The sequence below is a fragment of the Bos javanicus genome, chromosome 14, assembly GCF_032452875.1.
Source record: "Bos javanicus breed banteng chromosome 14, ARS-OSU_banteng_1.0, whole genome shotgun sequence".
Classification (NCBI taxonomy): domain Eukaryota; kingdom Metazoa; phylum Chordata; class Mammalia; order Artiodactyla; family Bovidae; genus Bos; species Bos javanicus.
Window position 1 is genome coordinate 12,937,850 of NC_083881.1, and position 26,408 is coordinate 12,964,257.

The following is a 26,408-nucleotide window of genomic DNA, read 5'->3' on the forward strand; positions in this document are numbered from 1 at the left end:
CGTCTCCTGCATTGGCAGATGGATTCTTTACCAGTAGTGCCACCTGGAAAGACCCACCCATTTATATACATGATGTGATAGTCATCATAAAATTCTAAATTCTGTATGCCAGGGGGTGGCAAACTATAGCTCCTGTACCAAACCTGTCCTCGCTCTTCTTTTTGGAAATAATTGACACACAGCCGCACTGGCTTTTATGGATCTTCTACGGCTGCTTCCAGGATACAATGGCAGAACTGAGTTCTTGTGCTTGAGCTCATAGATCCTCAAAGCCTAAAATATTTCCAATCTGTTTCTTTAGAAAAAAAGTTTGCTGAGTCCTACTGCTTGGTAAAACATTAATGGTGATTTTTGTAATTGCAGAATTATATTTTTGAAAAAAGCACTGTTATCTCTTATTTTCACAATAGGCCTGTATTATTTTTATAATGTGTTAAAAATGAATAATTAAAAATATCTGGCTACAAGTGAGAACAGAGAAAGCACCCAATATAATTTTGCTCAGGTTTGTGTTTAGCTATGCAAAGTGAAGCAGTTTTGCTTATGTTGCTCTGAGTATTAGGAAGTCCCAAAGCTAACCCCCAGGGGCAACCTATTCCACATCTGTACTACACCCTTCAAAGGTGTCGTGTGTGCAGAGGAGGAACCTTGTGTTTTCCACAGCTCTAGAAATAGCTGCAATGCACATTTTATGTCCTTTGAGGATTAGTTGAGGAGGTGCATACGATAACGGAAAGATGACCATACTGCATTATTACAGGCTGTAGTCTGGTCCCTGGATCTGCCCTGTGGACCAGAGGGGAAATCCTGAATACCTCTGGGTTCTGGTTGTGTGGTCTCCAAAACCAGCATAGTAACTCATCACCTGCTATTCCCAACATAGTAACCCATTATCTGACTGGCTCCGATGTCCCTTTGATCTTTTGTCCAGCGCTTAGCGCTGTGATTCCAGGATTCATCAGAAATATCTGATCACCTTTTATCACTGAGGATCTTGCTTCTTGACCTCCTGAATAAGTGGGATGCAAAGATGGCAGTTAACATGCAGGAGAGAAAAGCCTTTCTGTCCTCCATGAAACTCTCATACATCACTTGACATTACCTGGTGACCTCTGAGAAATAGATCCCCTAAGGGGAGTGGCACCCACTGCCTCTTCCCCCTCCCCCAAACTGCAGTCCCTCTAGTGATAAACCATAAAAGTAAAGAATACTTTTTAAACAAATAGTGTGTGTATATATATATACACACATGTATATGTATAACTTAATCACTTTGCTGTAAAGTAGAAATTAACACACTACTGTAAATTAACCACACTCTAATATATAAAGAAACAAATGCCTTGTCATATGTGCCATTCCATGCACGGTTCAAAGAAATAGCACGTCTGTGAGAAAGAAACACACGTCTGTTTGCTATGCTTCAGCCACCAAGAAAATATACTAAAATAGCTTAAAAGGTAGTTCACCAGAAGAAAAATTCAAATTTTTTTTGGGGGTTCATAGTTCTGGTTTCTGTTTGCAAATGGGGATTTCATGGGGGAAAATATTTCAGCCCAGAGCTGGACATTTTGAGATGGCAGAGGTGCAGACACCCACATAGCTCTTCACTGTCATCACAGTTTCCCAGCCCGGTTCAGGCACCATGCCGTGTATGCAGAGAATCTTTCCTACAAGTCATATGGCACCCCACATGATGTAGGACAAAAGCCACACATTTTCACTTACAGGAAGAAGAAGTTCTGAAGAGCAAGGGAACAGTATGTTGATTGCAGCTAATATGGTATTGTATACTTGAAAGTTGATTAGAATAGATCTTAAGCATTCTCACCACAAAAAAGAGAGCACTATCTATGTCAACGACGTGAAGTGGTGGATTTGTATTTATCTTGATTTTGGTAATTACTCTACAAAGCATATGTATATCAAATTATCATATCATACACTTTATCTAATGTGAAGTGTCATATGCAGATTATTCCTTTGTAAGTACAGAAAGTACCAATAAGAAAGCTGATGACTGCATAACCTTCATGGAGAAAAGGATAAAGAAAGATACGAATATCCCTCCTGTTGGATCGTTTAAGTCTTCCTCCAAAAATATGGTCTACTGGGCACTTTTTGGTTCAAAGCTCTGTATGCCTGGAATGTGACTTCTGATATCCCTGGGAAGTTGGAATAGGAAAACCATATCTCCAACCCGATTTCACAGGTCATGACAAGCTGGTGAAGGCAATCACATTTCTAGATAAATGTAGATAGTTGGAAAGGCCTCTGCATTACCCTACCCTCTAACTATTATCCTGGAATTTACACATTCTTATCCATGGTTCCACGGGCTTCCCAGGTGGCACAGTGGTAAAGAATCTGCCTGCCAATTCAGGAGACACAGCAGATGAAGGTTTGATCCCTGGGTTGGGAAGATCCCCTGGGTAGGAAATGGTAACCCACACCAGGATTCTTGCCTGGAGAACCCCATGGACAGAGGAGCCTGGCAGGCTACAGTCCGTAGGGTTGCAAAGAGTTGGACACAACCGAGTGCAAACAAAATATCCTTGGTTCCACAAGGAAAACCTGATGCTTTTGCTGAAACACAACGGACTGGCTTTTGACCCCATTTTCTAATGTCACACCTGTGCCACACAGGAAAACCTGCCTTATAACTATGGAGGCATTTCTCTGATAACGATCCAACTCATTCACATTTTTAACTCTCAGTAACCGAATTGTCTCACATCCAAAGTGCACAAACATTGAGGTGCTCATGGCGTTGAAAAGATGGCCATTTGAGTCTTGATTTAAAACCTTTAGACCCTTTCCTGTCTCATTTCCACTCACACTCCTGACTACCATCCAACCCTGCTGGAAAGAGGGTGGGTGTTTGCCAATGAACTTGGCATCACACTCGGGATATCATAGAAGCTTTTATAATTCTGAGCTGGTTTGTAAATGCTGTCTCAACTGCAAAGTACCTTCACTTCTCTTTAACTGCATGCTTCTATATGTCATTCAAGACCCAGCTAAAATTCTACTGTCCCAGAGAATTTTCTTTAAACTTTTGTAGTCGTTTAGGTAGTTCTACGAAATTTCATCTGTTTCTCTTTCCTAGTACAGAAATGACTTGCAATTTGGGAGTTGGGCTGTTTAAATTTGAATTTTTAACCTCTCAGCAGTAATGTGAATGTTTCAGGCAAGTTATATAACCTTCTTACCTTCAGTTCCTCATCTTTAAAATGAGTCTGATGAAAATACGTACCACACCAAGCTGTGGTGGGAACTCAGTGAGAAAAAGAACCTTAAAGCCTTTGCCTGGTGTTTAGAAGAAACCCTGGGAACAAAGGAAGAAAGTGATGAAGTTGGTTTTTACAGTTAATAAATCACTGCATCGATGAGCTTCATAAGTAAAAGAATTCGGTCCCATTTATCCCTGAGCCTAGAGCTCCTGACCAAGCCTGACATACTCTTACTGTGGAAAGACTGTTCAAAGCATAACTGAAATCAGGTCACGTAAAGAAATTATAAGGTGACCGCTAAGCAAGGAGAATGCTGTACTATAATGCTTGCAAATAGTTCGGGCAGGATACGGATGGCTGTTGGAATCTAAGAGGTGTAGGAGCTGGCATGGGAGAAAACATATATTTGTGGCTTGCTCTCCTACATTCAGAGAAGGCAATGGCAACCCACTCCAGTACTGTTGCCTGGAAAATCCCATGATGGAGGAGCCTGGTAGGCTGAAGTCCATGGGGTCGCTAAGAGTCGGACACGACTGAGCGACTTCACTTTCACTTTCCACTTTCATGCATTGGAGAAGGAAATGGCAACCCACTCCAGTGTTCTTGCCTGGAGAATCCCATGGACGGAGAAGCCTGGTGGGCTGCAGTCCATGGGGTCGCACAGAGTCGGACACGACTGAAGCGACTTAGCAGCAGCAGCAGCAGCTCCTACATTCAGTTCATCACCTGGAGGAGTGCTGAGTATTTTGGGTACTCACTTGGGTAGCGCCTCGCACTCTGACCTTCTGTAGGAAGGCTCACTGGAACACTTTAATTCTGTGTTCCACTCTCTGTTTTATCTCACAGAAATCGTGCCTCGTACTGTGCTTTTTTTCTGTACAAATACAATCCTATCAATACCAGGGCCTGACTGTGTATATACTGGAGTAGGAACACAAACCTGGGAGCGCCTGATCTGCATGTTTTCCCTGCCCTACTGGGCAGGTGGCAACAGTGTCAGTATCAAGCTCAGAAGAGCAGCAGCTCCTGTTGGTCAAATGAAGGATTTGTGTTTATGAGCAATGCAAAGGCACAGATGGGTGAGGGCCTCAGAGCAGGGAAGGCAGAGATGAAGAAGGAGGCAGGCTTTCTAAGCATGAAAGTGAAAGTGAAGTCATTCAGTCGTGTCCGACTCTTTGCGACCCCCTGGACCGTAACCTACCAGGCTCCTCTGTCCATGGGATTTTCCAGGCAAGAGTACTGGAGTGGGGTGCCATTTTCTTCTCCAGGGGATCTTCTCAACCCAGCGATCGAACCCGGGTCTCCTGCCTTGTGGGCAGACACTTTACCATCTGAGCCACCAGGGAAGCCGTGAGCAAGCTTCAATTTGTCTTGCCGATTCTAGCCCCTAGCTCCCAACCAGCCTATCTCCTTCCTTCTTCCCAAATTCTCTTGAAGAACCTGTAGGATACAAGTTATAGAATCCCTACATTTTCTCCTTCACCATTATCACCAAATGATTTTATAGTAGCACCTAATGGTTTATATAAAAATTGTCCTTTTTAATATATTCATTTATTCATTCAACAAATATCTGGGAGATGTCTATCTTGTGAGAAGGGCTGTGCTAAACACTAAATAAAAATGAACAAGCCAGGAGGATTCCCCACTCCTGTAGAGTTTACAGCCTGTAAGCTGTTAGCTTATGTTCATCTGATGCTCAGAGCAACTGTTTTTGAGATAAGAATCCATTTGATAGATGAGGAAGCGGAGAGCATTTAGGGAAAGGGTTAGACAGGGAATTCATGGTCGTTGGTCTCTCCTGTACTACGTGTTGGTTGGGCCACGCTAGAAGAAAGGACATGAAAACAAAACAAAAGCAAAATGGTAAGGGACAAGATACTGGGCATAGATCCGTTAGCTTTCCCTTGAAATTATTTATGGAAGAGGCATTTGCTCTCCTGACTCCAGGCACCCTCATTCCATCTTCTCTCTTAAGTGCCTGGCCGCTTTTTAGCCACCTTGCAAACTCTAGGAAACACTCTGGAATTTCAAGCTAGGAGGGGTTTCCTTTGTAGGCCTGGCTATTGTAACTTTACGAGAAACTGTTCAGTACTTCCTTTTACCAGTTACTAAGCACAATTTTCTGAATGAATTTCATATTCATTAAACGGTTAACCCTTCATCTTTCTGACTCACACTTTTTATGTTATAACTCAGCTTTCAGAGAGAGAGAGAAAGCCTCGGACAGCTTTTATGTATTCCAACCCCCCTCTCCCCCATCATACACACACATACACAAACACATATCACATCCTTACAGACAACCACTAAGGAACATGCACACACACACACACACACACACTATTCATACACAAAATTAAATAAGAGCTATGCTCATTCATTGTAAATATCCTTACCCACTAAGGTGTGTGCACAAACACTCACAGGGCAAGGCCTTGACTTTGTACTCTTTGTGAGAGGAAGGAAATGGAAAGACCCAGATACTCAGACTCCCAGCTAAACACATCAGAATCCTGTCAGTTCGGAGTGTTTGGGGCTTTTTTCTCTTTTAAGAGAAGCAGGACATCAGTACCGCAGTTGCCTGTTGAACCCTCACTTCTCATCCCTCCCCATTGCCAGATCCTTCATCCATCCATCAGATGAATGATATTTTTTTTCTTTTACTGGAGGTAAAATCATAAGTATTACTGAATAAAGTAGACATGAACTCCTGAATTCCAACCTCTGATATAAAACATACCTGGTTTCTAGCAGGCACTAAGTAATACTAGCTGCATGACAGAATGGATAGAGACTATTTGTGTTTCATTAGAATAAAAAAGGTATTGGTCAGCCCCTTCATATTTCAACTGAGGGTTCAGAGACCCAGAGAGTTACATGGTCATCCCAGGGTTACAGTTAATTGTGAGAAGAATGGGGCTGGAGCCACAACCTCCAGTATCTGGTAAACCTGGTGAGTGGAAGTCACAATTATTGCAAAGTTATTCTGTTTTGCTGTATCTCTTCTTTTTTTTTTCCAAAGATTTTACAAGTAATATTTTTTAAGCACAATGTGTCAAGCTGCAAGGCCACATAAACATTTTATATGCAATTTCACCTTTCATCTTCATGACAATCCCAAGGTAAGTGTTTTTATTATTCCTAACTTTATGGCTAAAGATACCCAAGGTTGGAAATACTAAGCTGCTCAAGGTTATACAACCAGGAAGCAGCCAAACAGGGGTTCAAACCTAGGAGCACCTGACTTCCAAGATTGTGTTCTGAATGGGGCTTTCTGCAAGGTAAAAAACTGGGTTTCTTGGTTTTAAGTCAAGATTTGTTTATAAAAAACTTCTTCAGTGTGGAAAAGGGAGGCTTCCATTGAGGTTTTTCTCATGTAAATTGTCATACTAATAGAAGAATTCAACCAAAATTTTAGTGTAAATCCTAAAACCCTCATTATGACTTTCTTCAAAGTTTCTAGAATTCATTCTAAGAGATTTTTCCAACAAGGCTCTCCTAAAGGCACGTTTTCAAAATTAGTCATGTTTCAGATCAGATCAGTCGCTCAGTCATGTCCAACTCTTTGCCAACCCATGAATCGCAGCACGCCAGGCCTCCCTGTCCATCACCAACTCCCAGAGTTCACTGAGACTCATGTCCATTGAGTCGGTGATGCCATCCAGCCATCTCATCCTCTGTCGTCCCCTTCTCCTTTTGCCCCCAATCCCTCCCAGCATCAGAGTCTTTTCCAATGAGTCAACTCTTCGCATGAGGTGGCCAAAGTACTGGAGTTTCAGCTTCAGCATCATTCCTTCCAAAGTTTAAGCCAGAAGTCAATATGGGTACATGACACAAAGTGAAGTGAAATTTGGGGCAATTATCCAGTGAGACTTTGATATAGGTATTCAAAGTGGGCAATTCCAGTCTCACCTTGATTTTTCCATCTTTATTTTGAAGGCCTGCTGCTGCTGCTGCTGCTAAGTCACTTCAGTCATGTTCGACTCTGTGCGATCCCATAGACGGCAGCCCACCACGCTCCCCCATCCCTGGGATTCTCCAGGCAAGAACACTGGAGTGGGTTGCCATTTCCTTCTTCAATGCATGAAAGTGAAAAGTGAAAGTGAAGTCGCTCAGTCCTGTCCGACCCTCAGTGACCCCATGGACTGCAGCGTACCAGGCTCCTCTGTCCATGGGATTTTCCAGGCAGGAGTACTGGAGTGGGTGCCATTGTTTTCTCCATTTGAAGGCCTACTTGAACCTAAATTTGTCCATATGGATTTCCTTTGCTTCTCTGAGGTTGGACTTATCTTTCAAGGAATAAGTGAGAAAGAGAGAAGTATGAACAGAGTTTTAGGAAATGTGAAGTATAATAATTTTAAAAAATATTTTTAAAAATTTAACTGAAATATAAAATACGTCAGTAAGGTACATAAAGGGCTTAGATCTTGTGTCCAGCTCATTGACTGCCTACGTATGAACAGACCTGAATATACTGGTAACCACCATTCAAATATAAGGCAGAGAATATTTCCATCACCTTAGAAGTTTCCCTTGGGACTTCCCTGCTGGTTCAGTGGCTAAGACTCTGTGCTCCCAATGCAGGGGGCCCAGCTTCAAACCCTGGTCAGGGAACTAGATCCCACAAGCTGTAACTAAGAGTTTGCATGCCACAGGTAAAGATCTTGCTTGTTGCAACTAAGATCTGGTGCAATCAGACAAATAAATAAATATTAAAAAAAAAAAACTTCTCTGTGTCCCTTTCCACTTATACCTATGGATACAACCCTTATCACTATAGGTTCATTTTACCTATCCTTGAACTTTATATAAATCATAAGGTGGCATTCTTTCATGTCTGATTTCTCTCACTCAGCATACTAGGTGTGAGTTTAATCCGTGTTGTTGCATATATCAGCATTTTACTTTTATTATTGAGTTGTGTTTCATTGTATGATTAGGTCATAATTTATCCATTTTTAGGTTGATGGATATCTGAATTTTTCCCAGTTTTTGGTTGTTATGAATATTTTTGCACATGGCTTTGCATATATTTTATTTCTCTGAGGTATGTATCTAGCCATAGGGCTTCTGGGTTGCAGTTAGGTGAATGTTTTACTCTAGTAGACAGTTTCAATAGTTTTTCAAAAGAAATGCCCCTAGTCACACTCCTGCTAGGAATGTATAGAGTTCCATCGACTCTTCTTACTTAACAATACTTGTTATTTATTTATTTTTTTAAAATTCGTTATCCTGGGGAGGGGAGTTTAGGGAGGAATGGATACACGTATATGTATGACTGAGTCCCCTTGCTGTCCACCTGAAACTATCACAGCATTGTTAATTGGCTATGCTGCTGCTGCTGCTGCTAAGTCACGTCAGTCGTGTCCGACTCTGTGTGACCCCATAGACGGCAGCCCACCAGGCTTCCCCGTCCCTGCGATTCTCCAGGCAAGAACACTGGAGTGGTTGCCATTTCTTTCTCCAATGCATGCAAGTGAGAAGTGAAAGTGAAGTCGCTCAGTCGTGTCCGAGTCTCAGCGACCCCATGGACTGCAGCCCACCAGGCTCCTCCGTCTGTGGGATTTTCCAGGCAAGAGTGCCTTCTCCATTAATTGGCTATACTCCAATACAAAATAAAAAGTTAAAAACAATTTTTAGCCATCCTGATGAGGATGTAGTGGTAGTGATAACTCACTGTAGTATTAATTTGCATTTTTATGAGTTATCTGTCTGAAGCATCTGTTGGGTTTCTTTCTTTTTTTTGCTTGTTTGTCATTTTAAAGTAGGTATTTATTCTTTTGTTATTAATTTGTAAGAGTTATTAGTGTATTCTAGGTATGAGTTCTTTATCAGATATAAACATATATGTATAATACTATAAAAATCTTATCTCAGATTTTTCTTGCCTTTTTACTTCCTTATGTTCTGTTTAAGAAATATCTGCTAATCCAGAGTATATAAATACCTTCCTTTTATTTTTCCCCTAGAAGTTTATCTTCACATTTGGTGTGCATTCCATCTATAATTAATGCTGGAGTGTGGCATGAATATAGTCAAGATTTTCTTGTTCACATCCAGATATCTAATAGTTTATTTAGAACATCTTCCTCTCTTTTTTGAATTCCCTTGGCACTTTTGGCATAAATCAGGTGACTGGGCAAAGAGTTCTATTTCTGGATTCTTTCTTCTATTGCATTAGTCTGTCTTTTCTTGTAGCAATATATACGCTTTTAATAATTGTAGCTTTGTTGTAGTTATCAAAATCTGACATTTTAAGTCTTCCAATTTTCTTCTTTTGCAAAATTTCTTTGGGTATTTTAGGTTCTTTGAAAATTCTTTTTAGAATTTTAGAATCAGCTTGTTTATTCTAACAATAACAAAGAAGACATTTTCAGAGTCTTTAATTGGGATCACACTGAATTGGTATATGAGTTTGGAGAGAATTTACATCTTACAGGTATTGAGTCATCCATAACATAAACATAGTAAGTCTTTCCACTTATCTGTTTTCTTTAATTTCTCTTAGCAATAGCTTCCAATTTTCAGTGTAGAGATCTTGGAAACATTGACTAGACTTAGTCTTAATGATTTGATACTTTTTGATATTATTGTAAATCCTATTATTCTAAACATTGTTTCTAATTTTTAGTTATTAGTGCATAAAAATACATTTAACATTTGAATATAAACTCTGTGGCCAATGGCCTTCCAAAATTGACTTATTAACTCTGATAGTTTGTACATTCTTTTGGATTTTGTCTCTATACAATCATATCGTCTCTGAATATGATAGTCTTACTTCTTCCTTTATCTGTATGCCTTTTATTTGTTTTTCTTGCCTTATCATGCTGGCCAAGACTTATTTAATAACAACCCCAAGTGGTGATAGGGAGAGGGAAATGAGAGCTATAGTTTGAATGTGAAGAAAATATAGCATGAATATAGGAAAGGTGGGGACTAAACGCACCTGATTCTATAACTGTCCTAAGATGAAAGAATACTGGCTCTTGAGCAATTTTTGGAGATCAGTTTTTAACAAGAATTTTCTGTATTTATTCGTTTGTTTGGCTGTGCTGGGTGGTCTTTGTTGCGGCTCAGGCTTTCCTCTAGCTGCGGCGAGCTGGGGCTACTCTCCAGTTGTGGTGCCCAGTGGCTTCTCTTGTTGCAGAGCATGGACTCTAGAGTGCACAGGCTTCAGTAATTCCAGCGCGTGGGCTCAGTAGCTGCTGCTCAAGGCTCCAAAGCACAGGCTTGGTAGTGTGGTCCACAGGCTCAGTTGCTCCACAGCATGTGGGATCTTCCTGGATCAGGGATGGAACCCATATCTCCTGCATTGGCAGGCAGATTCTTTACCACTGAGCCACCAGGGAAGCTCTGGTGAGATTTTGTGTATTAAGATCTTGCTAATCTTATGTACTAACAAACTTCTATCATTTAGGACTGAGTCGATTGTTCTGGTGGGGTTATGTCCTACGTCCTATGTGACTCCCTGGTCCAGCCCTGAGAAGGACTGATTCATTGAGGTTAGACTATCTCAAAATTGCTTTTCCTAAAACCCTCTACTGCTTATGCAATTAATGCATTAATCCCATCCATCCTTTATTCACTCATTAAACAGGTGTTAAGTGGCTCTTATGCACTAGACACTTCAGTAGAAACTGAGAAACGATCTTTAACAAAATGGACATAACCTTGTCTTTTCTGAACCTACAATCTTGTGGCTTTTAGCTTCAAGTAATAGAAAACCTACATTCTCAGATTTAAAAAGCTATCTAATTTTCTAAAGCAACTGGACATCTGAAGGCATTAGATTTTAGGATAGGTGCAGAAAACGGTCATGGAAGAACAAAGGTTTTCTATTCATCTCTCTAAACATCCTCAGGCTGTTGTTGTTGTCGTTGTTTTAATCAGCTTAAGACCACTATGACTGCTGCAATTGCAAACATCATAACTTCCCACCAAAATCTTCAAAGAAGAAAAAGTGGTAAGGCAGTTCTAGTATTAGTCTCTTTTATTAAGATGTCTAATCTTTTCCAGAGGCTCCCCTCAATACTTTCTTTACATATCAATGGCAAGAACCATACCACAGGTCACTTTTAGCTCTAAGAGAGGCTAGAAAATGAATATCTGGGAAAGAAGAATGGATTTGCCATGGAAAATGTTGATTAGCCCTGGTGATTCCACTAGAGCTGTTTGTATGGTCACCCCAAACTAAGCTGGGATCCTGTTAGCAATGAAAAAAAGGCAATGGCCAATAGATGGACAATGAGCAGTGTCTGCTACCCGCAAAGGCAATGTTTACCATGTTCCATAAACAATTACTTTAGATTAGGCCATCTACTTCCATCAGTATCTCTCTGCACATTGTTCTTGTCTTTCCTAATACTCACCCCCATTTGATATGCATTTGATATACAGACTTGAATGTATAAGCTTCATAATTGAACAAAGCATGATTGCTTTGTTAACCACTATACACCCAGGTCCAAGCCCAGTACCCAGCCCGCAATAAGTGCTTAATGATCATTAGTTGAATTAATAAATGCATACTTTGGATACCTTTGTATTTAATAGGTAAATGAATGACATAAATTAATATGTTAATCAAAAATTGTAACCCTTAACTACAATATTTCTGCTTGATTTGTTACAGTCATATCAAGTCATCAACTTCCCCAATGAAACTGGTTCATAATTCAAGTACAGGGCATATCAAAAAGTATAAAGAGCACTTTGGGATTTAAACAAGAGTTTGAGTCAATTGCTAGACAAACTTACATTAGAAAAACAATAATTGGGAATTCCCTGGAGGTTCAGCGGTTAGCACTCAGCACTTTCACTGCTGAGGGCCTAGGTCAATCCCTGGTCAGGGAACTAGGATCCCACAAGCCAAGCAGCATCTGTGTAGCCAAAAAAGAAAAAAAGAAAGAAAAAAAAGAAAACACAATTATGTCAAAACTACCCATTCTGAATGTTTAAATTCACCCCCGGCTTTCCACAGTTTACACTGCCCCTGCTATCTTCTCTAAAGCTTATACAATATGTCCAGGAACAATGAGTTTTTTATGCTTCTCCAAACATTCATTCGTTCATTCATAGATACATTTATTCATTCATAAAGCAAATATTTAACGTGGCCACTCTGTGCTGGACATTGTGCTATTTCATGACTCACTGCCTCAGGACAATCTCTGCCTTGAACACATTTATTTACCTACTTTATCTGATAAATTCTAACGTATTTTAAAGCTCACTCAAATATATTTACGTCAATGAAAACTTCTAGTAACCTGGAGAGTAAGACATTCTCTCTTTTCTCTGTGATCATATTGCACTTTTCATATGTCTCGCAAAAAAGGATTTTTGAACTTTTTGTTAAATTCACTATTTGTTTTCACACTTTTCTTCTTCACTAGATGGTGACTCCTTCATTACAGGAATTTGTAGCAATCAAACCTTTGTATTTAAGTGTTTTGCATGATTGGTGACATAGTTTTACTACAGGTTTATTTAGTGAATGAATAAATGAATGTGTGGATATTTAGTGATCCATTAGTCAGGCAATGAAACAGGCTTACAAAAGATATTGTTGTTATTGCTGTTTAGTTGCCAAGTCGTGTCTGACTATTTATGACCTCATGGAATGTAGCCCACCAGGCTCCTCTGTCCATAGGATTTCCCAGGCAAGAATACTGGAGTGGGTTGCCATTTCCTTCTCCAGGGGATCTTCCCAACCCAGGGATCTAACCCCTGTCTCCTGCATAGGTAGGTGGATTTTTTTTTATCACTGAGCCATCAGGGAAGCCCACAAAGGATATTAGCAAACAATAAATCTTTGGCTACAGCTTGGATCTTCTGACTCTTGCTCTGGATAAAACCCACAGAACACAGCTGCCCTTAGTACTCCTCTTGGCCATGTTCCATCACTGTCACTTTTAAGAGAGGTGTGGTCACTCTTATATGGGTTCGTATCTCATTGGCAGGCCCAGCCGCACCGTGTCTACTACCTCATCTAAAGGCGCATGTGCCTGTAGCAATCTGCGGATTCATCTTTTCCGTCTTCTGTGGGTGTCTGTTCACAGGCAGCACCTGAACAACAGTGGGGCTGACCAAGGGAGCGGAAGAGGGCATTCGCTAGTTCTCAATACAGATAAGCATCACCAGCTTTTTCCTTCTAAGAGCAGTGGCCTCAAAAGTTCCAAATTAGAAGAAAAAGGCAACAGGCTCACTAAAATGTGTGAAAAGTTAGAGCAAATCTTGCCTTTGTCTATTTCCCTCCTCTGGAAATTCTTTTTGAATTTTGAACCTTTGAACTTTTTGAATACTAAATGTGCATCTATCACACACACTGGCACATCACACACACTCAGTAATTTTTAGCTTCTTCATTTCTTCCTCTAAGTTTTAAGTTACAGAAAAGCCCTACTTGAATCTGAGGTTTGCTCTTTAACTAGTTTATTTCAGATTGCAATCATACTACCTAATATTGTGCGAGTGTTATGCTAGTTTTGAAGAATTTTGACTTGATTTTGCTGCTTAAGAGTCCAGTCCTCCTCTTTACCCATCTCATAGGAGTGACTACAGAGACTGAGAAAGACTGTTTATTTATTCTCAAAGTACTTATTAAGTACCCACTGCTGCTGCTGCTAAGTCACTTCAGTCGTGTCCGACTCTGTGTGGCCCCATAGACAGCAGCCCACCAGGCTCCCACGCCCCTGGGATTCTCCAGGCAAGAACACTGGAGTGGGTTGCCATTTCCTTCTCCAATGCAGGAAAGTGAAAAGTGAAAGTGAAGTCACTCAGTCGAGTCTGACTCTTAGCGACACCATGGACTGCAGCCTACCAGGCTCCTCCGTCCATGGGATTTTCCAGGCAAGAGTATGGTTAAATATGATAAGATTTATCACGGGGTAAAACTCATGTTCTGAGCTAACCCGACTTGGGAGACCTTGTGAGGCCTCTCTGTGAAAGTACCTCTTACACTGAAGCTTGGTTATGGCCACAAGCCCAGAAAGTGGTTGAGATGGATATGCACTCATGCCTGCTTGACTCAAAAGACAATGCTTTTGGCTTTGTACTCTACTCTCTCTCAAACTCTGGCCCCAAATAATAAAAGCCAACTTTAATCTCTGCCCAACTTCAGTTGGCATGGTATAACAAATAGCCTGGTGGTCTCAGATGCCCAGTGGACTTGTTATTGGAATTCTATGGGCTAGACCTAGGCAGAGTGCCAGAGCCTTATAGATCCATCAGGGTGGGGCTGGCAAATGTCTTCAGCAAAGAGAAGCAGTTATATACAGTTAAGAGCAACAGGTCTGGCTGGCATTAACACGAGGACAAAATTTGTTTCTTTAAAATACAACAAACCATTTAATGACCAAGATCCTATAAAATCAATGACTGGAAGAGATGGAAGAGGCTTTAGCATTCTGCATGTCTGTGTGCTGAGTTGCTTCGGTTGTGTCTGACTCTTTGTGACCTTGTGGACCACATTCCCCTAGTCTCTGTCCATGGAATTCTCAAGGCAAAAATACTGGAGTGGGTTGCCATTTCCTTCTCCAAAGAATGAAAGTGAAAAGTAAAAGTTAAGTCATTCAGTCATGTCCAACCCTCAGCGACCCCATGGACTGCAGCCTACCAGGCTCCTCCTTCCATGGGATTTTCCAGGCAAGAGTACTGGAGTGGGGTGTCATTGCCTTCTCCACTAAGTATCCTAGCCTTCCTTATTTTTAGATGTAGATACTAAGAGAAGTCACATAACCTCATTAGGGTCACTCAGTGAGATGACAGGAGGATCAGGGTTAGAAACCAGTTCTTTTGACTCCTAGTGCAGGAGAAAACATGATGCAAAACATTAAGACATGAGCTGCAGACTCACATTGTCACTGAATCTGGACTCTGCTCTTTACTAGTTGTGCAACCTTAACCATTTAAAACCCCATGAAAGGGCCCGTCTCAAAGCAGGTTTTCAAGCCACCCTAAACATTTTCACCTCATCCTCTTTGACTTGATGCCTCGTGTTTATTCAAAAACCCCCCTAAGATGTTACATTGATTGGTTTTACATGCAGAGTACACATTACTTCACGAAATATTGCAACTATCATCAAGTTTTAGTCGGTATTCTATTTAACACTGAGTAATATGTAGTAGTATATTTAGTATCCCCCAAAACAAATGTAAGGGGATTTGACTCTTATAGCTGGCTCAGGGTAGTAGCAATTCAGGATACAAAGAGAAGAAATAGGAGACTTGAGAGAATTCACAAAAGTCATTGAGACCAAACATCTAGTCTTTTATGTTGCCTAACATTTGACTTAAAAGGTGGAAATGGGCAGGATGAATGAAGAGGCAGCTTAACAGTTGGCATTTCTTAAGGGGAGGAGAGCTACTGACCTTTTGGGAAGGACATTTCCTCCTGATCTGATGGTTCCACTGTCTAAAAGATGGTATCCCTCCCTCCCCCTCCCTGATAACAGTGGTGCTCCTCCATCACTGGAATGAGCCCAAAGCACCACCCCCTTCATTTGCAAACGCTTCCTGGGCCTATATCACTCCTGATTGTAAGTCTTAAGACTCAGTTAAGAGAATCCAGTGATGCCAGGAATGTAATTTTCTGGATTCAAATCCTGGCTTAGGCAGCACATACCTTTGAGATCTTAGACTAGCCACTCAAACTTTCTGGGCTCCAACCTCCTCATCTTTAAAATGGAGGCACTAATAGTATCTACCTCATAGAGTTGCTGTGAGAATGATACAAAATAATTTATATGAGCTTTAGGACTCAAACTATGTGAAATAAAAATATATGTATCTCCTTTTATTATTTTTTTCTATCTTTGACTACAAACTCCAAGAAGGCAAGCAGAGATGTTTTATTTATCACGCACTATAGGAAGAGTGATTAGGATTAGGAGCTTTTCAGGGCTGTCTGAGAACCAAAAAACAAAATGTATTATTCTGAAATGTAAAAAGAAAATTGAAGAATTAAAAATTAGGCTTCCCTGATGGCTCAGACTGTAAAGGATCTATCTGCAGTGCAAGAGACCCAGGTTCGATCCCTTGGATGGGAAGACCTTTTGAAGAAGGGAATGGCACCCCACTCCAGTACTCTTGCCTGGAAAATCCCATAGGCAGAGGAGCCGGGTAGGCTACAGTCAATGGGGTTGTTAAGAGTTGGACATGACTGAGCGACTTCACTTTCACTTTCATGCATTGGAGAAGGAAATGGCAACCCACTCCAGTGTTCTTGCCTGGAGAATCCCAGGGATGGGGTAGCCTGGTGGGCTGCCGTCTGTGGGGTTGCACAGAGCTGGACACGACTGAAGCGACTTAGCAGCAGCAGCAGCAGCAGCAGTGGACTACAATCCATGGGGTCACAAAAAGTCAGACATGACAGAGGGACTAACACTTTATAGATGTTAATGGATTGTCTACAAAATATAATAGCAAGGTCAATTCAACTTTTAATTGTTTATATTAAAATGTAGTAAGTTTAAATCACAGGGCTTCCCTGGTAACTCAGCTGGTAAAGAATCTGCCTGGAATGCAGGAGACCCTGGTTCGACTCCTGGGTTGGGAAGATCCTCTGGAGGAGGATCAGGTTGACCGCTCAGAAGATCATTGCTAAGTTAAGGAGAGATACTGATGGTCTGAGGAAAGTGCACACACTAGAGCAAGGTAGGAGAGGAGAGAAGTGAAACTATTTACAAATAAAACCCACAGGACTTGGTAATGGAGAGTGAAGACACGAGGAGGAGAAGAAACCAAGAACTGCTCTTCAATTTCTAGCTTGAACAGGAGGGGGGAACTTACGTATAGTTTGCCTGGTGATGAATTCCCTTAGAACATGTCACCTCTGAAGGACAGGGCAGGTACTAGAATGCACTGTCCATCAAGCACTTGGATATTCAGGTCTGGGAACAGAATAGATCAAGACAGAAAACACAAATTGTGGAATTTTCAAAACAATGAAATTGGAGGAAGTGGATTGGGAAAAGAATCAGAAGAAGAGTGAGCTGAGACAATATCCCTGGGAATCATTAGTATTTAAAGGGGTACAGCAGGAAGAGAAGACTGTAGAAGAGACAGAAACTAAAGGAGCAGCCAGAGAAATGGAGTTTTAAAGAGTAAGTCATCAAGTACACTAAATTCAAGGAGGAAGCCAAGAAAGTGAAATCTGAAAATTAAATATTAGTGTCACAATAAGGCCATTGAACCCATGTTAAAGATGGTTTCAGTATAAAGTGCATAGGTGGGACAGAGTGCAATGGCTTTTAAGGAATAAAAAGGAAGAATAACAAGTGCAGATAGCTGGTTTTCACAAGTTGGTTTCTCTGCAGGTAGATACCGAGATGGAGTTGGATGTAAAATGTTTATTGTAAGTCAACACATGTGTAAAGAAGGAGAATGATCTTAGGAATTTGGTTTCAGAGTCCATGAATTTAACCATTCTATTATATTTCCTCTCTCATTAAAAAAAAAAAAAAACACACCAATCCATCTCATGCCACCAGAATCAGATTTGTCAAATCCATTCTGTCCCACTATGGTCACTATTTTCATCCTTCTAGGAAATGGCAACCCACTCCAGTATTCTTGCCTGGGGAATCCCAGGGACAGAGGAGCCTAGTGGGCTGCTGTCTATGGGGTCACACAGAGTCAGACACGACTGAAGTGACTTAGCAGCAGCAGCAGCAGCAGCCTTATCAGGGAAACTGAAGTGAAGAGTTAGGAGAGCAAAGAACGTAAAAGAAAGTTTTATTTCTCCCTCATTTTTTCTCCCTTTCATTTTCCCCCATCGTTGCTAGAATGAACACTTAGAAAACACGAGATAAACTTGTGTGTACAAATGAAGCCCTGTGATTATGCACTGTGAGTGCCAGTAATAGAATGACCAGTGGTGTCAACACACGACCTCTATGCTAGGGACTGGGAAGGCAGGTACATAGTTCACTGAGCCTAATCACAAGCAAAATAAAAATGATCATAGCTTCTTTTCTTTATCATGAGGCTGCTCTGAAACATCAGCGAGAACACACTGTGTGTTCAACTCCTAGGGTACAACAGGACTCAGGATATGGTAGATATGGCTGCCCCTGCCCATCAGAGTTGCTGGAGAAGGAGCAAGGCCAGCCTGCGGTTCCCCAGATGCTCACTGAGAAGAGCTGGGATGAAGATGGAAAGGTTGGGGATCTGGCAAAGAAGTCTTCTGTCTGAAAAAGACTGTTAATTTTCAATCAACTTTTTCTTAGGAGCTAAGAAGTGAAAGCTTGAACTTGACTATCAAGGAACACACCAGTTGTTAATGGGGCCCCCAGGAGGAAGTCAACAAGCTCCACCACATCTAACAATACCTACTGACGGCAGCCTTTCCCCCAGTCAAGCAGCTCTACACCTAGCTCTTCTGCTTTCCACCTGGGGGTGCAGGGGGATGAGTGGACACCAAGAGGAAATTATTTCACTTCCTTCCCAGAGGTAAGATGGAGGTGGAAGAATCAGCATGAATTGAACATCTAATGCATGTCGGTTGCATTACATATACTGTGCAGTGTTACTATCCCCACCAGACAGATGAAGACATGGAAGCTCAGCTACTTATTTAAAACACCCATCTAGTTATCAGTGAGCTAGGGTGTAAAGTCATGTCTGTCAGCTGGGTACCAAAGTCCCCATTCTTTCTATAGCTGCATCAGGTATTTCTCCAGATAATTTTGATTTAAAAGCATGGGTCCCATATGGCTGGTTCTTAGAACATATCCCCTTAGGATGACCTCCATCATCACTCTGCCTTCTTCCTCTGTGCAGTCAGCACTTATTGTTGGTCACTTCTAGAGAAATTTTCAATCTAGGAGGAGAGATGGCTATGTGAAGAAATCATTTTGATGTAATACAGTAAATGCAAAACTAGAAGAATGTGTTAGTGACTATGGACAGAAGACTGGGGACCCCTAACTTAACATGGAGGTTCATGAAAGCCTCTTGAGGACAAACCCCTGAATTCTAAAGTATGTCAGATTGGACTGAAAAAAGAAAGGGGGGGAAAGGGAATTCCAGAAGGAAGTCACATGTAACAAAAGCAAAGAGACATGAAACAGCCTGAACTCTTTGGGCAAATTGCAAGCAATCTGGCAGTTCTGGAGAATAACTCTGATAGCTCTTTTGGTAAAGAATCTGCTGCAATGTGGGAGACCTGGGCTTGATCCCTGGGTTGGGAAGATCCCCTGGAGAAGGGAAAGGCTCCCCACTCCAGTATTCTGGCCCAGAGAATTCCATGGACAACCCATGGGGTCATAAAGAGTCGGACACGACTAAGCGACTTTCACTCACTCGCTCATATGAGGTCGAGAGAGGGGAGAAATAACTCTAAACAGATAAGGGTCCTTTCAGCCTAAACTCTAGGTGCTACTGTAAATATACACATAAGGATATTTGCATGAAATATTTTAAGACCTTGGTAGACTAGTTTAAGAACTTTGGTGGTCGTTACATTAAGCACTCCTATCTGCGAAGGCAGAATCTCACAGCACATCAAATGTAACTCAAGGTACCAACGTTACACATTGACACATAAATTCACAAAATATTTATTGAGCACTCACTATGTGCCAGGAAGTCATGTAACATCCCCAAAACTCACGCACACACAAAAGCACTTCCCTGCTTGGAATTACCTTCTAGTGTGAACAGACAATGAAGAAAATGAGTGAATTATCTGTTATCTCAGGAGACATTACATGCCATGCAGAAAGATACATCAGGGAAGGGAGTAAGAAGTACCAAGAGAGAAATTATGATATTAATAGAATGTTCATGAAGAGCTCAGTTGGAAGGTCATGTTTGAGAATACACTTGAAGAAGATGAGGCAGCTGGTCAAGCTGAACTGGGAGAAGAACATTCCAGGAAAAGGGACCCACCAACACGAAAGCCCTGAGTCAACGTGTGCTTGACATATTTGAAGAGTGACAAGGGGACCTGTATGGCTGAAGCAGACTGATCAAGAGGAAAGATCGTAGGAAATGAGGTCAGAGAAACAGTAAGAAGACTTTGGGTTTTCCCTGAGAGGGGAGAGTAGTCCCTGGAGTGCTTTGAGCAGAGGATAGTTTGCTCTGACTCAGGTTTTAACTGGGTCAAGAGAGGGAGCAAGGAGGTCAGTGAGGAGATGGCTGCAATAATCCTGACAGGAGGTATGGAGGCTTAGACTGGGGACAGAACAGCAGAGGTGGTGAAAGTGACTGCTCTCTGGGGTAAGAAAGGGTGGCCAGGCAAGGACAGTGTCCAGGCTGATCCAAGATTTTGACCTGAGGACATGGAAAGAAGACAATGGAGTTCTGCTTGCAGCTTTGTTTTACTTTTAAAATATTTGAACAAATTATACTTTTGAGTTCTATTAATAAATTTTCCTACTCTTGTGATTTAAAGTGAAAGTCACTCAGTCATGTCCGACTATCTGCAACCCCATGGACTATACAGTCTACGGAATCCTCCAGGCCAGAATTAATAGACCTTAATTACTTCCTAAAAAGGTCCGTCTAGTCAAGGCTATGGTTTTTCCAGTGGTCATGTATGAATATGAGAGTCAGACTGTGAAGAAAGCTGAGCGCCGAAGAATTGATGCTTTTGAACTGTGGTGTTCAAGAAGATTCTTGAGAGTCCCTTGGACTGCAAGGAGATCCAACCAGTCCATTCTAAAGGAGATCAGCCCTGGGATTTCTTTGGAAGGAATGATGCTAAAGCTGAAAGTCCAGTACTTTGGCCACCTCATGCGAAGAGTTGACTCATTGGAAGACTCTGATGCTGGGAGGGATTGGGGGCAGGAGGAGAAGGGGATGACAGAGGATGAGATGGCTGGATGGCATCACCGACTAGATGGACGTGAGTCTGAGTGAACTCCGGGAGTTGGTGATGGACAGGGAGGTCTGGCATGCTGCGATTCATGGGGTCGCAAAGAGTCAGACATGACTGAGCGACTGAACTGAACTGAACTGAACCTCCTAAAAGCTCTATCTCCAGGTATAATTATATTTGGGATTAAAACTTCAATATCTTAATTTCACTGAAGGTGAGGGGGATACAATTCAGTCCATTTCAAGGGTCTAGCTTTCTAGAGTACCATCTTAGAAACTTTTGTAGAGATTCCACTCAAATTTAGTTCAAATCTACAGATTGGAACAGTTAAGAACTTGTGAAAAATGCAAGTTTTCAGACTGTACCCAAGTCCTCCTGAATCAGAATTTCTGGGGAGGAGGCAATAAATGTATTTTCATCACTTTTCCAAGTGACTTTTATGTATTCTCAAGTTTGAGAATCACCTGTTTCAAGGACACTCATTCCTCAGTAAGATTTTGTGAGTAAACTTGTTTCATGATGAAATGTTTAGGAGATGCTGGCTCAAAAAGCTAAAGAGGTTTTCATTATTTTTGTGGGACTTTCGGAACTTGGCATGGGCAACTTGCGCACTGCCAGTCTCTAACACCAGGATGCTTGTATCCCCACAGAATGTCTTCCTGCCATGAAGCTCACCCCCTACATTTTTCCAAAGATTTTAAAGGCAGAAAATTATTAACACCTGGAAAAACCAGACAGGAAGACAACTTATAGCTTAGGAAAAACTGGTCTAAAATAATGACCAATTTTCATACACTGTTATTTTGTTAATGAACTTGTATTTCTCTCCATAATTATATGTTTCATCCCCCTGAGCAGACACTGGGTCTTATATTTCACATTTACCCCTAGACTAATGCTTTTTTCTCAATAAATATGTACTCAGTAAATATTAGAGAAGGCAATGGTGAGCCACTCCAGTACTTTTGCCTGGAAAATCCAATGGACGGAGGAGCATGGTAAGCTGCAGTCCATGGGGTCACGAAGAGTCAGACACAACTAAACGACTTCATTTTCACTCTTCACTTTGATGCATTGGAGAAGGAAATGGCAACCCACTCCAGTGTTCTTGCCTGGAGAATCCCAGGGATGGGGGAGCCTGGTGGGCTGCCGTCTATGGGGTCACACAGAGTCGGACACGACTGAAGTGATTTAGCAGCAGTAAATATTACCAAATGATTGACATTCAATTTATTTTATAAATAGATGACCCCAACTTTTAAAAGTTGAACTTCATATAAGGATATTTATTTATTGTTATTGAGATGTTACTGATCTTAATCATTCTTTCAATTCAGTTCAGTTCAGTCACTCAGTCATGTCCGACTCTTTGCAACCCCATGAATCACAGCAGGCCAGGCCTCCCTGTCCATCACCCACTCCCGGAGTTCACTCAAACTCATGTCCATTGAGTCGGTGATACCATCCAGCCATCTCATCCTCTGTCGTCCCCTTCTCCTCCTGCCCCCAATCCCTCCCAGCATCAGGGTCTTTTCCAATGAGTCAACTTTTTGCATGAGGTGGCCAAAGTACTGGACTTTCAGCTTTAGCATCATTCCTTCCAAAGGACACCCAGGACGGATCTCCTTTAGAATGGACTGGTTGGATCTCCTTGCAGTCCAAGGGACTCTCAAGAATCTTCTTGAACACCACAGTTCAAAAGCATCAATTCTTCGGCGCTCAGCTTTCTTCACCGTCCAACTCTCACATCCATACATGACCACTGGAAAAACCATAGCCTTGACTAGATGGACCTTTGTTGGCAAAGTAATATCTCTGCTTTTCAATATACTATCTAGATTGGTCATAACTTTCCTTCCAAGGAGTAAGTGTCTTTTAAAATCATTCTTTAGGTACTCCTAATAGTGTGAAGAACAGGAAATATGGAGAAGGAAGATGGTATCATTCCTGGTTCTTAATATTATTAATGAACTGACCTTGAGTAGATAAATTCTTTGTGACTCAGTTTTCCTTTCTGTAAGATGGAAACATAATACCATTCACTTTGCAGGATTAGTGTAAAGTCTGGGTGAGGTAATGCTGGTGAAAATGTTTTTCAAGGTGATATAGAAAGGTTAACTGTAAACTTCAGGGAAATCTTCAATTGTTTAAAATCGGTGATCCTATTAATACACTATTAAGCACAGAAATTGTCAAGGTTAAGTGATTCTTTCTAAAGAACTTTTTTTTTTTTTTTAAGAGAGCTGCTAGACTGGGCTCATCCCACTTGCTCACTCCACTTTTCCCTTGGTATAGTCATTCATTGGGATACAAAGCTGCAAAGCTTCATGGCATTTAATATTGTGGAAGAAATGAATCTGAATAAAGAATCACAGTTGAATCTTTGCTAACTTTGATGAATTAGCACCAAGGAACTCTTCAGGATGTCATTTTTTAAGCTTTTTGAATGATTGGGTTTCAATGGTTCCCTCTAAAGAATTTTAATTTTGAGAGCTGAATAGACAAATGTGCACACACAAATCATTTAGTGTCCACCTCCCAAAGAAAAGTGCTTACGGAGGGAGATTTCACCTTTCTACTTCATCACCTTCCTGCTAGAATACAGTTTTTCTTTGTTTAAAATCTAACATTGAAGAAGTTCTTCTAAGTAGATAGTTTTAAAAGTAGGGAGCATTTAAGAATAATAATAATTAAAAAAACCTACCTGAGGGATTATCCATTACATCTAATAATGTGAAAAATAAAACCAACCCTAGAAATAATGGAGATGATTTTACTAATGATGATAGCAAATATTAGTTGCAGGCTTGCTATATCTCATGAACTGTGTTAAATATTTTACACATAGAACCTCATTTGATGCATCAACAAATCCACTGAGCAGAAACTATTGTTATTTGCATTCTATATATTAGGAAATAGGTTTAGAGAGGTGAAGCAACTCTCTCAATAACATAAACTGTTCAGTGGTAAAGTTTGCACGGTAAGTATGGAGTTCTTGGTTCTAACTCACACTCACCAACTGATATCAGTCAAGACTTAAGCTTCCAGTCTCAGTTTCCTCAACTGTGAAATGGGAATAATTAGGACTCATCTCAGGCTTTCCAGGTGGCACTAGCGGTAAATAACCTGCCTGCCAATGCAGGTAGATGTAAGAGACGCAAGTTTGATCCCTGGGTTGGGAAGATCCCCTGGAGAAGGGCATGGCAACCCACTCCAGTGGGTTCTTCTTGCCTGAAGAATCCCATGGACAGAGGAGCCTGGGGTGCTACAGTTTTTAGGGTTGCAAAGAGTTGGACACAACTGAAGCAACTTAGTACACACACACAAACACACTCAGGACGCATCTCAGAATGAGACACTATATGTGTAAAAACATCACCTACTGTAAAGAGTGTGAAATGTTTAGGATGTTTTCATTTCTTTTTGGCAATTCATTATTGCGAGCATGCTAAGGCACTTTAGTCATATCCGACTCTTTGAGACCCTATGGACTGTAACCCGCCAGGCTCCTCTGACCATGGGATTCTCCATGGACAGAGGTTGTTATGTTTATAGCTTTCTTAATTGTATTTTTAATTTTTTATTAAATTTTATTAACGTATATGTTATATATGTCTAGGTTGTTATGTTTATATTTTGATCAATTAATTAATTCTTGTGTGTGTGTGTATCTGTCTCTCTGAGATCAGGATTGACACATATGTACTTCATGCCTTTGATCTCATTATTACCATTACTGGCACTTGTCGTTGGAAGCACCCAGCTGATATGACCTTGGAAGACACTGGCAAAGAAAGCACGGAATAGGAGAACACTCTAGGTTCCTTGTAAACATTAAAGGTACTTATTCCAAATGGATTTTCTTCTAGGAAAGAGATACACTACCTCTTTTTTACTTTTCCTTTTCCCCTTTCACATGTCTACTCTATTCACATCCTTCAAAGGACAAATCAGCAAAACCCCAAAAGAGTCACTGCTATGAGAATAATTGTGAACATGCTGAGTCCTTGCAATGTTCGTTATTTAAGTTCTTAAGTGCAGATAGTCAAATGTCCAGGAGCGTCGAATCTCACGATCATAAAAACCTGGTCCATGGAAGCCACGTGGCGCTTAGACCTCTGCGTCTACTTCGGCATACCCTCTTGATAAATCGCTGCCCTGTTGTACTCCCTGAACATTTCATGACAAGGTGAAATCCAGTCTTGTTTCAAATTTACATTTTTCCTGAGCTTGCATATTTCCGTCACATTTCCTTTGTTGCCAGTGTACCAAGTCCTTATACCTTCCCACTGCATTTACTGCTGTTTGAAATGGTTTCTCAGAAATGGAACATTAAAAATCCTTTGAAAGCTGTTCAGGCATGCTTAGTATCAATCTAATCTTTTTTTTTTTTTTTCTCAAGGTCTTCAGGTAGAAACCCTATATAGGGGTTGATAATTAAGTATAAGTATCCATTAAAAAGAAACCATCTTGATCACTAGAAACCCAGACCGGTAGTGAGAGGAGACCTGCAGTGATTTATTCTGGAAGAAGGAAGGTGTAATTGTTTACTAAATACTTTCTAAGTACTGGGCACTGAGTCAGACACTTTCATATCCCTTCTAACATGTGATTTAGTCTAAGGTAATAATTTAATGTAATTCTCACCACAATTTGGTGAAATGGGTATTATCTGTATTTCACAAATGAAGAATCAGAGGCTGAAAGAAACTTAGGCATGGAGAGGTTAAATAAATTAGACAGAACCATTCATTACCTTATCTATTACTGTGTGACAAATTAGCCCAAACTTTGGTGGATTAAAACAACAAAGGTTTATTGTCTCACAGTTCTGGGCATGTTGGAAGCTCTGTTCAAGCAATCACTATCTTTGTTAATGCTGGTGCTGGCCTTGATGCTGTGTATAGCAGAACTGGGGCTTCTCAGGTGGCTCTAAGTGGCAAAAAGCCCACCTGCCAGTGCAGGAGACATAAGAGACACAGGTTCGATCCCTGGGTCAGGAAAATCCCCTGGAAGAGGGCACGGTTACCCACTCTAGTATTCCTGCCTGGAAAATCCCGTGGACAGAGGAGCCAGTGGGCTATGGTGCATAGGGTCACAAACAGTTGGACATGACTGAAGCGACTTAGCACCTACACAGGCATAGCTGGACTGGCATGTGCGCTAATAAAATGATGGAATGCAAGGCTCCAGAACAGCAACAATTCAGCCAAGTGTTTGCTATCCTAAGTGCTATATATATATATATATATATAAAGTCAATTCACTTCAGAATAACTCAATGAGGTAGATATTCATATTATCCTCATTTTAGAGATGAAAAACTGTATTTTTCTGAGC

The 26,408-nt window shown here is 41.0% G+C and overlaps 1 long non-coding RNA gene across 1 annotated transcript; it reads left to right on the forward strand.

Annotated features, from left to right (window-relative positions):
- The first annotated feature begins 12,821 nt into the window (after positions 1 to 12,821).
- Positions 12,822 to 24,901, forward strand: LOC133260205 (uncharacterized). The gene is made up of 3 exons (XR_009740684.1): positions 12,822 to 12,983; positions 18,472 to 18,694; positions 24,758 to 24,901. It is a non-coding gene; the product is annotated as an uncharacterized LOC133260205 (long non-coding RNA).
- The last annotated feature ends 1,507 nt before the right edge of the window (positions 24,902 to 26,408 follow it).